Source organism: Schistocerca piceifrons, chromosome X, assembly GCF_021461385.2.
Source record: "Schistocerca piceifrons isolate TAMUIC-IGC-003096 chromosome X, iqSchPice1.1, whole genome shotgun sequence".
Classification (NCBI taxonomy): domain Eukaryota; kingdom Metazoa; phylum Arthropoda; class Insecta; order Orthoptera; family Acrididae; genus Schistocerca; species Schistocerca piceifrons.
The window spans coordinates 787,016,243-787,030,792 of record NC_060149.1 but is presented as its reverse complement, the minus strand read 5'-3'; the positions used below and the strand labels follow the sequence as shown (position 1 = coordinate 787,030,792).

Below are 14,550 nucleotides of genomic sequence, written 5' to 3'. Positions count from 1 at the left end.
TGACATCAGGCTGGGCGACGGCCAGTGGCCTCACAGTAGGCAACGGACTCGACGTCAGCGGCGTTCTGCTACATCCTCCGTGGAACGGTCGCAGCCGGCAACTCTGGTCGTCGTCGTCGGAGTGCACCGCAGAGGCGCAAGGAGACTGCCGTGCACGGGGCACGACCGGCTGTCCCCTGCTAATGGCAGAAGCGGATGGCAGGTCAGTGGCACAGTCCCACAAGGAGACTCAGTGCAGGAGGTGGCTTGCAGCTGGCGGTGCCAAATCGTTACTTCGTCTAGCGTGGACCTGGCATCGTGGTGCTGGTGCCGGAGTCCGAATGGATCTGCCTCAAAACTCACGCCTATTTATACGGCTCTTTGGCGCACCCAAAGCGTACAAGCCGAGAACGGCAGTGACGGCAGGCGATGAGACGGCGGCAGGTTCCGTTCGCCTCATACGCTGTGGCCCATTCCTCGGACTCTGGCTTCAACCTTGCTACGAGGGCTTGTTGAAAAGTAATGCATCAGAATTTATTTACGTGAAAACGCTAGCAACTTTTAAATGAAACAAACGTTATTAACGTTTTGCATCTTTATTCTTCGTGTCTACATATTTCCCGCACTGTGCCGCTAGAGGGGTACGTACTGGAGCGCACAGCTTTGCGATGTGTAACGTAAATACGTCGGTGCGTGACAAAAACAGTGTACTGTAAGCGAGTTTCGAACTCGAAGAGTTCGTTCACACATGGAGCACCCCCTCCTTCAGCATTATAATACTAGAACACAGACGAGTGTTGCGATATCTGCAACAATCCGAAGTTTTGGGTTCACTGTCATAGATCATCCTCCGTAGAGTTCCAACCTGGCCCCAGCCGGTTTTCACCTGTTTCAAATCATATAGAACACCTTCGAGGACTTCATTTTGATAGTGATGAAGTGGTGCTAGCAGAGGTGAGGTTGTGGCTCCGTCAACAAAGCCAAACATTCTACAGGACGGTATCAGCAAACTAGTCTCTCTTTGGGAGAAATGTATTCGCTGCGAGGGTGACTATGTTGTGAAATAAATACAGTGTGTTCCGAAATTCCCATTACAAGCTTCTAGGAGTTGTAGAAGGGAGTCAGTACGTAATATTTTGAATAGGAACACATGTCTGGAAACGTATCTTTTCCGTTCTACGACGGTTTCGATTCAGGTGTTTAACTCATCCACTTGCGCTTGAGGAATTGAACTGGGCGTGACGCAGAGCAATTATTAAGTAATAATTCGAAAGGAAACATAACGAAAAATCCATTTATCGCTTAAGCAAATTTTTTGTATTAACACTTAAACATTCAGTGTAAACATTATTCCAAAACAAAAAAGTACTCAGCATACTGTACATACAGGACAGTACTGATTTATTACACCACCACCTCGACGTGGCGACCGCCAACGTTGTTACAGACGTTGTATCTACGATGCATGGTCTGGTACACACTCTCCGTACCACCTGCAGCCTCTTCAGTTACTGGTGCAGCGGCCAGAACTCGTGCCACCAGACCTTCATCTGTCTCTACAGGAATCTGGTAAATTAAACTTGGCGTACGATCCCGCAAGAAGTAGTCCGCGTCGTCCTATCTGCCCTATTACATACCACGACAAGCAACTCTCAGATTTTTCCCGTTCGCTGAGTAGACGTGGACACGTTACGCATGTGACTTGAAAGCGTCATAGTACGTTTCCGGACCGGGGTTCCTATTCAAAATATTATGTGCTCACTCCACTTTACTAGTCCTACCTAGAAGCCTGTAACGGAAATTTCAGAAAATACGTATGTAGACACGAATAATGAAGATTTAGAATGTTAATAAAGTTTGTTTTATTCAGAATACTTCAAGAGTTTTCACATAAAAAATTCGAAGCCATTAGTTTCGAACACGCCCTCTCTGACCATTTAGGAGCGGCACTGGAAACAAGTCCTTACTTATTACTTAATAATTGCACTGCGTCACGCCCAGTTCGGTTCCTCAAGCAGACGTGGGTGAGTTAAACATCCGAAGCGAAACCGTACCGTTACCGGACATGTGTTCCTATTCAAAATACTATGTAATGACTCCCTTCTACAAGTCCTAGAAGCTTGTAATGGGAATTTCCAAACGCTCTGTATTTATGTCGCGACATAGTCACCCTCGCAGCGAATACATTTCTAACAAAGAGAGACTAGTTTGCTGATACCGTCCTGTATTAATGTTTGACTTTGTTGACGGAAATGAAATGATAATGAAATGGACACCCTAGCTGCAAACTGGCGCTAATGTACTTCATTGGGGACATGTTGAAAATGTGTGCCCCGACCGGGACTCGAACCCGGGATCTCCTGCTTACATGGCAGGCGCTCTATCCATCTGAGCCACCGTGGGCACAGAGGATAGTGCGTCTGCAGGGACTTATCCCTTGCACGCTCCCCGTGAGATCCACATTCCCAACATGTCCACACCACTACATTCGTAGTGCGCCTACTAGATGTTTGCCCATCATACTCATTACTCGTGGCAGATTAGTCTACCAAGTCCCGTACGAGTTCGGGCATAGCGTGTGACTTGTTGAGGGAGGCACAACTTCACCTCTGCTAGTACCGCTTCATCACTATCAAAGTGAAGTCCTCGAAGGTGTTCTGTATGACTTGAAACAGATGAAAACAGGATGGGACCGAGCCGGGACTTAATGGAGGATGACCGATAACACTTAACCCAATGCGTCAGATTGTTGCAGATGTCGCAGCGCTTGTCTGTGTTCTAGTATTACAATGGTGATAGGGGGAGTGCTTCACTTGCGAACGAAGCCAGAGAACGTCACAAAAACATTCCCGAGACAATAACGCTCCCTTCTCTGACCTGGACCCTCCCACCATTATTGGAGGGTGTTTGCTTTCGGGCATTTTAAGCTGTACACGCGAACGGCCATCTGTCCGACGGAACATACAACGTTATTCGTCTGAAAAGGCCAGCTGTCGCCACTCGATGGATTTCCAGTTGCGGTAATTGCGTGCAAATTCCAGCCTTCGTCGCTAATGAACAGCAGTCAGCACGAGTGCACGAACCAGGCGCCTGCAGCGGAGGGCCGTACGCAACAACGTTCGCTGAACGGTCGTTGAGGAGGCACGTCTGGTAATCACTTGGTTCATTCGGGCATTCAGTTGCTCAACAGTTGCACGTCTATTCGACCGTACACATCTTCGTAGCCGTCGTTGACCCTTGTCATCTATGGCTCGGGTGCACAACAGTTGCCTCCGCGTCAGTTTTGGATCGCGCCATTTTGCCATGCACAGAATATTTTAACTGCGGTGGTACGCAAACACTTTCCATACTTAGTCGTTTCAGAAATTCTTTCACCCCAGGCCCGAACCGATGATCATTCCCTATTTGACGTCAGACAGGTGACTCCGTTTCCACACTATAAAAATGACTGCACTTGTTTTCGTCGCCCCCCCCCCTCCCCCGACACGCTTTACAATACTTCGGTGTTGTTCTTTTTTCGTTTTTTGAGGGGGGGAGGGGAAATTTATTCTTTCGTTGCACGATTCGTTTGAATGTGGGCTGACAAGGGGAGGCCGCCAATTGTGAAATTCAGATCCGATTCATACTGCGCATAATAAAAGCTCATGGCCAGAGGTGTAATGTGGCAAAGCACCAAGATGCACTTCTCCGCCGTTCTCGAGAAAATCGACAGTTAAAAGAAACCGTTGCGGTAAAAAAATCTCTACGATTAGTAATTTTCTACAGCGTGGTGGTGCAGCGGTAAGCGCTTGGGTTCGTAATCCGAAGGTCGCCGGATCGAATCTCGCTCCATGCAACTTTTTTTTAGTATTTGTTTTTTGTAATTCATATATATAATTCCCGGCAATCAGTTGCAACAATTATGCATATAATAAGTTGTTGAAAGTCGTTTGTCGTGGAAAAACTGGCGACTTCGAACATCATTGTGTTTTCCGCAAACAAAGTTGTATTTCACAAATGTTATTAATTGTCTTCATAATGTTAACCACGTATAGTTAACGGAAGACGTAGAAACGAATACGTATAGCGTAAGTCAAACGTTCGAATTAGAATAGAGACCCCACGAACACAAACTTGCTGTGGTAGGTATGAAATATAAACTCCGTTACTCGATCGTTGCACTTGAAGGACAGATGTTGAATGGGCCGAAACGAGCCGTCCCATAACAGCGTAGTTGCCTGCTAACTTCGAAAGAAGGTAGATGCGGTCCCTAGCGCAACTTACAACATCGTCGAAAATCAGTGCGGACGGGACAGCTTTGGTACACCCTGTTAAACAAACGGAAAAATGGAGGCGGTACAATTGGAGAGCGATCCGCCTTCACCAACATGCATAAGCAATTCGTTAATAGTTTATATATATATATTTGAATTGCAAAAAAATTATAAAAAAATATTGCATGGCGCGAGATTCGATCCGGCGACCTTTGGATTACGAACCCCAGCGCTTACCGCTGCGCTATGACGCTGTAGAAAATCATTAATCGTAGAGAGTATTTCACCGCAACGGTTTCTTTTAACTGTCGATTTTCTCGACAACGGCTGAGAAGTGCATCTTGGTGCTTTGCCACATTACACCTCTGGCCATGAACTTTTATTATGCGCAGTATGAATCGAATCTGAATTTCACAATTGGCGGCCTCCCCTTGTGAGACAAATTTCAGACATGCCGGTGGCGCAGATTATTTTCCTCACATAATTAATACCATGGGTCTTGTTTTTTAATCTTGCGTTGTGATACATCTATACGTCTACATACAAATATCGCAAGCTACCGTATGGTGCATGGCGGAGCGTACCTGTACCCTAACAGTCATATCCTTTCCTGTTACACTCGGACATTAAGCGAGGAAAAACCAACAGCCTATATGCCTCCGTACGAACCCCAATTTCTTTTATTTTTGTGGTCCTTATGCGAAATGTATGTCGATGCAGTAAAATAGTTCTGCAGTCAGCTTCAAATGCCGGTTCTCTAAATTTTCTCAATAGTGTTTCGCGACATGAACGTCGCCTCCCCTTCACGGAGTTCACGAAGCACATCCGTAATACTTGTGTGTAGCTCGAACCAACGGTAAGAAATCTAGCAGCGCGTTTCTGGATTGCTTTATGTCATCCTTTAATCCGGCCCCGTGCGGATCACAAACATTCGAGCAGTATTCAACAATGAGTCGCACGTGTGTTCTATACGCGGTCTCCTTTACAAATGAACTACACTATCCTAAAATTCTCCCAATATATCGAAGTCGACAATTCGTCATCCCTACTACCGTTCCATTACCTATCGCTTTGTAACATGATGCCTAGACATTTCATCGACGTGACTGTGTCAATCAGCACATTACAAGTGTTGTATTCTATTGTTTTTCCTACTCATCTGTATTAACTTACATTTTTCTTCATTTAGTGATAGGTGCTATTCATCCCACGAGCTAGAAACTTTCTCAAAGTCATCTTCCATACTCCTACACTCATTGAACGACACCTTCCCATACACTACAGTATTAACAGCAAACAGTAGCAACTGGTACTCTCACTGTCCGTCGGATCATTAACGTATACAGAGAGTAATAGTGGACTATCACACTTCCTTGGGGCACTTCTGAAAATACACTTGCCTCTGATGAACGCTCGCTGCCGAGGCCAACGTACTGAGTTCTATAACTTAGGAACTATTCGTGACAATTAGTAGATAAGATGCAAGCCTCATCAGCTGCTACGTATCGCAAAACAAAATCATTTAATAGATTTCCGGAAACAACCCTTAACTAGAATGAAATTTTCACTCTGCAGCGGAGTGTGCGCTGATATGAAACTACCTGGCAGATTAAAACTGTGTGCCGGACCGAGACTCGAACTCTGGACCTTTGCCCTTCGCGGGCAAGTGCTGTATCAACTGAGATACCGAAGCACGACTCACGACCCGTCTCCACAGCTTCAATTCTGCCAGTACCTCGTCTCCTACCTTCCAGACTTCACAGAAGCTCTCCCGCGAACCTTGCAGTATATTTCTCAACAAATATCGATTAATGATGATATTTACCCTGACAAGATTCCACCTTTCACCTTTTTGGGTGGGTAAAGCAACTGGACTCGGTATTTCATCATTACATTCATCACAGCTCAACAGACTTACACGTACAAGTCGAGAACGGACGTCAGGACAGGAGATGAGACGGTGGCAGGCTCCGTTCGCCTCATACGCTGTGGCCCGTTCCTCGGACTCAGGCTTCAACCAAGCTACGAAGGCTAGTGGAAAAGTAATGCTTCAGAATTGCTTCAGAATTACTTTACGTGAAAACGCTAACAACTTTTAAATAAAACAAACGTTAGTAACGTTTTACAGCTTTATTCTACATGTCTACATATTTGCCGCACTCTGCCACTAGAGGGGTACGTATTGAAGCGTACTACAACATGGTGTGCCCCGGGCATGGATGTGTGTGATGTCCTTAGGTTAGTTAGCTTTAATTAGTTCGAAATTTTAAGGGACTGATGACCTCAAATGTTAAGTCCCATAGTGCTCAGAGCCATACAACATGGTGGTGTGTAACGTAAATACGTCGGTGCGTGACAAACAGAGCGCTCTGATCGAGTTTAGGACTCGATAAGTTCGTTAGCACGTGAAGCACCCCCTCCGTCAGCATTTTAATACTAGAACACAGACAAGTGCTGCGACATCTGCAACAATCTGACGCATTGCGTTCAATGTCATCGATCATCCTCCATTAACTCCCGGCTCGGCCCCATCCTGTTTTCATCTATTTCAAAGCATAGTACACCTTCGAGGACTTCACTTCGATAGTGATGAAGCGGTGCTTGCAGAGGTGGGGTTGTGGCTCAGTCAACAAAGTCAAATATTCTACAGGACGGTATCAACAAACTAGTTTCTCTTTGGGAGAAATGTGTTCGTCGCCAGTGTGACTACGTTGTGAAATAAACACAGGGTGTTCGGAAATTCCCATTACAAGCTTCTAGGACTTGTAGAAGGGTGTCAGTCCATGTCATTCTGAATAAGAACACATGTCCGGAAATGTACCGTTTCAGTTCTATAACGGTTTCGATTCATCCACTTGTGCTTGAGGAATTGAACTGGGCGTGACGCAGTGCAATTATTAAGTAATAATTCGAAAGGAAACATAACGAAGCATCCACTTATCACTTAAGCACATTCTTTTGTATTAACACCTTAACATTACGTGTTAACATTATTCCAGAACAAAAAGGTACCCAGTATAATGTACATACAAAACAGTATTGATGAATTACAACAGCGGCTCGCTGTAACGGCCGCCAACGTTGTTACAAACATTGTAGCTACGAAGGATGTTCTGGCACACACTCTCCATCCCACCTCATACCTGTTCAGTTTCTGGTGCAGCGGCCAGAACCCGAGCCAGCATATCTTCATTTGTTTCTACTTTGCATACGACCCCGCAAGAGGTATTCCGCGTCATCCTGTCTACCCTATTGCATATACGACAAGCAACTCGGAGACTTTTTTCTTTCCCTGAGCAGACGTGGACACGTTACGCATACGAATTGAAAGCGTCATAGAAGTGAAACAGTACGTTTCCCGACCGGGATTCCTATTCAAAATATTATGTACTCACTACACTTTACAAGTCCTAGAAGCTTGTAACGGGAATTTCCGAAAATCCCGTAAGCAGACACGAAGAATAAAGGTGTAGAATGTTAATAACGTTTGTTTTATTCAAAATTCTTTAAGAGTTTTCAAATAAAAAATTCGGAGGCATTAGTTTCGAACACGCCAATTAGACCACTTAGGAGCGGCACTGGAAACAAGTCCGACAAAATCCTTGCGCCATTAGGCACTTGAGCCTGACGTGTCGGCAGCGTGTGCTCACAGATGACTCGATTCACCAACTCAGATGCTGTTGCACTACAAGTGTGTGACGAAGCACGGTCGTATTTATCGGACTACGTTTACTCGCAAAACTGTCTCCGCTGAAGTGTCACTCGTCGCCACCGATTCCGCATAAACTCCCGATGCTACTGACATCAATAGATCATTTATTTTCCTTTCTCCCCCTCCGCTTCAATTTACAAAATAAGGACTTGTCAAGGAAACTTCTCCGCAAATATCGTCTCGCTACTTCTAGTACCTCATAGTGTAAGAGCAAAAAGCTTATGACACTGAACGACTGGTAATGCCTCTTTCCACTTTTGCCGGAATAATACAGGGTGTATTGAAAAGACTCACCTCGGAAGATGTTCTCCGTAGTTGAGAACGAAACGTCAGGGAGAAGAAGTTCTACAGATCGACCACGGCAACTTAGCCCGGAAGAGTTTACTGATAAAGACGCCGGCCGTGAAAGCCTACATGGAAAGATTGCTTTCTGTATTCCCGACACCATTTTTACTAGAACAGAAGTGGTTGCACACCGCTGCTACTTAGCGGGAACCATGTAAAATTCCAGAGTTTGCTCTTTCCATTTGAGTATGTTGTTCACGCACATATCTCAAATAATATAATGCACGGTGTACATAAAGCCCAGGAACACTTTCAATTATTTATTGCACAAGAACCAAACATCTTACAGATATCATACATGTCATTTTGAAGAGAAACCCTGGAAGTTTTTTTCTTTCATGTATACCGCCACTGCGTAGTTCGGTAATTTGCCGATAGTCAGCGCTAGTCGCAAACAAGGCGAGTTCAGGTGCGGAGCGAGCTTTCTGTATATTGGAGTTCGACAAAAACAAGTGTGCTACAGCTGTTCAGCGGATGTTTAGAACGAAGTACGGTAAGAAGCCACCAACATAGAAGGCCATTTACCACTGGCACAACAAATTCGTTACGACTGGTTGCTTGTGCCTGGCAAAGAGAAGCGGACGGGGATGGCGATGGCATTGTTGATCGCTTAATTTTTTGCGACGAAGCCACTTTCACGCAAATGGGTAAGTGAATAGCCATAATTGTCGAATCTGAGATACAAAAGCATCGACACGAATACGTTGAATTTGAGCGTGATTCCCCAAAGGTAAACGTTTTTTGTGCCTTGTCACGACGAAAACAGTACGGGCCATTCTTCTTCACCAAGAGCACTGTCGCTAGATATTCCTACTTGGACATGTCGCAGCAATGGCTGATGCCTCAAATGCAATCGGACTCTCCATTCATCTTTCAGCAGGATGGGGCTCCACCCCATTTTCATCGTGAAGTTCGTGGGTACCTGAACACGGAGCTGTCGCATCGATGGATCGGCCGTGCTACAGAAGGGGGCAGCTGTTTCACGAAATGGGCTCCCTGATCACCAGATTTCACTCCGTGTGACTTTTTTCTGTGGGGACACATTAAAGATCTGATGGATGTACCGCCTCTACCACGTGATGTAGCAGAGCTCTGGGAGAGAATACGGAAAGCGACTGCCACAGTCGACGATACCATGCTGGGACGGGCATGGCAAGAATTCGATTACCGTATTGACGTCTGCCAGGTCACTCATGGTCGCTTATCGAATGTTTGCAAAAAAACCTTTCAGAGTTTCTCTTCAAAATGCAATACGTATGACATCTGTACAATGTTTAGTTCTTGGGCAATACATAATTGAAAGTGATCCCAGACTTTACGTACACCCTGTAGTTATGATTTTTTTTAAAAATCGGATGATTCTTTTGGATACACCCTGTATGTGGTTTTTGTGAATACACAATTTTATTTACGAAATACCTTATTTCCACACTGCTTGAATATGGCAAGATTTTAAACATGGCTGAAACAGCAACTGTTGAAATTCTTCACGGTAAATGATGACAGCCAAAACAGTTGCAGGATAAAAATGGTTCAAATGGCTCTGAGCACTATGGGACTAAACATCTATGGTCATCAGTCCCCTAGAACTTAGAACTACTTAAACCTAACTAACCTAAGGACATCACACAACACCCAGTCATTAGCAGGATAAACCGTGGTCAAGAATTTTAATAAATTTTTATCTTGCAACTGTTTTGGCGGTCATTATTTACCGTGCTTGAATATGGCACAGGACACCAAGTAAACAAAGACCGTTTCGAAGCACAAAACGAGTAATATATTACTAATTCATTCCGATATAAGCATGCTCGTGTTCTAGATATTTCATGTCTTATTAAATCAGACTTTCGTATTAAGGTTATCGTGGTAGGCTGTATTTCATTTTTATTAGTACAGTGCATATTTTAAAAGCGTTTTCCAGTTACTTATTGAAAAAAAACATTACAGAGGAATTAATCATCAACAATATATTCTCTCACATTATATGAAACAGTCTTACACTGTTCATGTAGTTTACCGATTCCACGCCTGTACAAACCTCCAGATACTAAGTTAAAACAACATTTGAACTGCATTTTCGTCCACAAAAGAATTTTCTTTACGATTGTTCGATGAGGAGCAGAAAAGGTAAATATCTGAGGGCATAAGATCAAAGTAATAAGTGCGTGAGGGATGACTTCCCAAACAACCTCCCGAATATAGTTGTTTGTAAAACCACCAGAGAGCGTTACCGTGTTCTCGCAGCACGAAATGTAATTTTGTCGCTCTTTATTCTTACACTGGGACCGAAATGTGTCTCAGTCGTTGGCAACTAATACCAACTGCAATAGACACACCCCTGGGGAGGAGTTCGTAGTACAAAACATTGTACAAAGCACCCTTTTTGAGCCAGAGGATGGAAGATATTTTTCACACTGACCTCTGCTGGAGTTTACGTCTTTTATTAGGGTTCAGCCGTTAATTTACTCTTAAGAAGTGAGCATAAAGGCATCACAACACTGTATAGGAATACTCACTGAGCGATCTGATGACGTTGGAACAGAAATACAGTAACAATCTCCCCTTTGATTTTTGCTGCTTTGAAGTAGAGAGTAAGAGGTACTACTATGCCCGACTTCCGAACCTCGCCTACTGAATGCAAATGTCGTATAACTGATAATGTTCGCATTTCATCACGAACGCCAGTTTTCGAGACTTCCTGACAAGAGAAAATCTTTCATTCTAGAATGGTCTTTATTCAAACCAGAAAATGGTTTCTGACGTGTTTTGCGCTAGAAGTTCTAGCCCCCTAAACAACACAAATGCTTGAAGTTGCCTTTGATGCCTTAACTCCTCTATTAAACCCAATCAGTCGAACAATATGTGAGACTTCACGCGTGCAGCATGTGCCGCCTTGGGGCCAGGGCTCGGCTTCTCACTCGGCTATGCTGGATCCTTCTCGGGGGTACCTGGAACGGCGCGACGTTTCATTTAGCATTGCGGTGCGGCATACTGCTGTTAGCACAACTGAGTTCAGCAGAATCGTGGTGTAACATTGGTAGAACATTACGTAGGAAATCAGCATACATTGCACCATTTACATTTCCATCGATAAAATGGGAGCCATCCTTCCTCCCATAATGCCGCACCATACATTAACCCGCCAAGGTGCTGATGTTCCACTTGTCGCAGCCATCGTGGATTTTCCGTTGTCCAATAGTGCATATTATGCCGGTTTACGTTACCGCTGTTGGTGAATGACGCTTCGTCGCTAAATAGAACGCGTGCAAAAAATCTGTCATCGTCCTGTAGTTTCTCCTGTGCCCAGTGGCAGAACTCTACACGACGTTCAAAGTCGTCGCCATGCAATTCCTGGTGCACAGAAATATTGTACGGTACAATCGATGTTGATGTAGCATTCTCAACACCGACGTTTTTGAGATTCCCGATTCTCGCTCAATTTGTCTGCTACAAAACACCGACTTGGCCATCATTATTTGTTGCAGGTAGTGGTTGACGTATCATATGGGGCTGAACACTTCCTGTTCCCTTAAATAACGTAACTATCAGGCGAACGGTCCGGACACTTGGATGATGTCGTCCTGGATACCGAGCAGCATACACAGCACACGCACGTTGGACATTTTGATCACAATAGCCATACATCAACACGATATCGACCTTTTCCGCAAGTGGTAAACGGTCCATTTTAACACGGGTAATGTATCACGAAGCAAATACCGTCCGCACTGGCGGAATGTTACGTGATACCACGTACTTATACGTTTGTGACTATTACAGCGCCATCTATCACAAAGCGAAAAAAGTGGTTCAAATGGTTCAAATGGCTTTGAGCACTATGGGACTTAACTACTGTGGTCATCAGTCCCCTAGAACTTAGAACTACTTAAACCTAACTAACCTAAGGACATCACACACATCCATGCCCGAGGCAGGATTCGAACCTGCGACCGTAGCAGTCGCGCGGTTCCGGACTGCGCGCCTAGAACCGCTAGACCACCGCGGCCGGCGAAAAAAGTGGTCCAACTAAAACATTCATATTTCTTTACGTACTACACGAATATGTAATAAAAATGAGGGTTCCTATTTAAAAAACCGCAGTTGTTATCCGTTTGACCTATGGCAGCGCCATCTAGCGGGCCAACCATAGCGCCATCTGGTTTCCCCCTTCAAGCTAGACGAGTTTCGTTCTTCGCAGTTTTTTCGTTTGATGCTTATTTCGTGAGATATTTGGCCCGGTCACGATCGATGGACCACCCTGTACATATATATCAAGTCACAAGCGCAGGAGCTGGTAATGTTATTGATAACCACTTTATAAAGTGACCAGACACGTGACTAAAAGTGGTATTACCACTACAGAATGGGTCTTGTGTTCCCCATGCAAGACTGTTCGGAAATTTTCATGATGACTTGTATTTTCTATTTAATTACTGTATTATGGACTATAACGACGTCACTTTGGATATTAATGGTATTGCCTCACGGCAAATGCTTCTGTAATCACGTTATTTTTCCATTTCTTGCAATCTCTATATCTTTCTCTATGCAAACCGGCACTGCCATGCTGTCACGCTGCAGTGCAGAGGCACCATACGTCATAATATTTAGAGCCATTTTGTTGAAAAGTTGCTTATTGGAGATCCAAACACGAACGATGATACTGAGGACTTGATATTAGGCGTGTATTTCAGCTGGGGTAGACCTACTCCTCCTTGAACTCAGCACGTGATGAAATGCCATTACTCCTGGAATGACCTTGGAGATAAGGAGACGCTGATGCTGACATACTCAGAAATATGACATGTGCAATTGGCTGAGATGGTTTACGATACTACTGGTAAGTCGCTGACAGATGATGATTCAGCATTTTCCGCTAGAACACACGGTGTCCAACCACAGACATATAGGACATTAGTGAAAGAAAAGGAAAAAAAAAGGAAGGTTAAAATGGCTCTGAGCAGTATGGGACTTAACATCTGAGGTCATCAGTCCCCTAGAACTACTTACACCAAGGACATCACACACATCCATGCCCGAGGAAGGATTCGAATCTGCGACCGAAGCGGTCGCGCGGTTGCAGACTGAAGCGCCTAGAACCGCTCGGCTACAGCGGCCGGCTGACATTAGTGCAAACTATGCTTCAGTACTGCTCCAGTATATTGGATCTGCACCAGCTCGGATTGAAGGAAGATATCGAAACAATTCAGAGGCGGGCTGCTACATTTTTTACCAGCGTGTTCGAACAATACGCAAGTTTTACGGAGATTTTTCAGGATCTCAAATGCGAATTCCTGGAAGCAAGTGACATTCTTTTTGAGGAACACTACTGAGAAAATTTAGAAAATAGGCATTTAAAGTTGACTGCAGAATCATCAAAAAAGTATGTCATCACACCAGTTCCCAGAACTCCTGAAGATAGACGTTGACTGTGGATATTGTATCACAGACACAGTCCCTTTGACTGTTCAGAGATCTCATTAAAACCGCCCAAAGATGTAAACAACCGTGCCTGAGCAGCGCCTATTAGACGGAGGGGTCTGACAGCCGATCAGTTCCAGTCATTCCACCAGGAAGGAGGTACACGGCTCGTGTTGTCTGTGGTTCAACCATGCCTAGACGGTTAATACTGTGGTTCGATCACGTCAGCATTGTTGCTTTGTGCCAGGAAGGGTTCTCAACAAGGGAAGTGTCCAGGCGTCTCGGAGTGAACCAAAGCGATGTTGTTCGGACATGGCAGAGATACAGAGAGACAGGTGGTGTCGATGACATGCCTTGCTCAGGCAGCCCAAGGGCTACTATTGCAGTGGATGACCGCTACCTACGGATTATGGCTCGGAGGAACCCTGACAGCAACGCCACCATGTTGAATAATGCTTTTCGTGCAGGCACTGGACGTCGTGTTACGACTCAAACTGTGCGCAATAGGAAGCATGATGCGCAACTTCACCCCCGACGTCCATGGCGAGGTCCATCTTTGCAACTACGACACCATGCAGCGCGGTACAGGTGGGCCGAACAACATGCCGAATGGACCGCTCAGGATTGGCATCACTGCCTCTTCACCGATGAGTGTCGCATTGCCTTCAACCAGACAATCGTCGGAGACGTGTTTCGAGGCAACCGGTCACGCTGAACGCCTTAGGCACAGTGTCCAGTGAGTGCGGCAAGACGGAGGTTCCCTGCTGTTTTGAGTTGGCATTACGTGGGGCCGACGTACGCCGCTAGTGCTCATGGAAGGCGCCATAAAGGCTGTAC

General features: G+C 45.1%; 1 protein-coding gene and 1 non-coding gene across 8 annotated transcripts in view; both read right to left on the bottom strand.

Moving 5' to 3' along the window:
- LOC124721462 (ligand of Numb protein X 2-like) overlaps positions 1–14,550 on the bottom strand; it is a 579,832-nt gene that overhangs the window by 119,037 nt on the left and 446,245 nt on the right. The gene's annotated exons all lie outside the window — the stretch shown is intronic.
- Positions 2,309–2,383, bottom strand: Trnat-ugu. Its single transcript has one exon. It is a non-coding gene; the product is annotated as a tRNA-Thr (tRNA).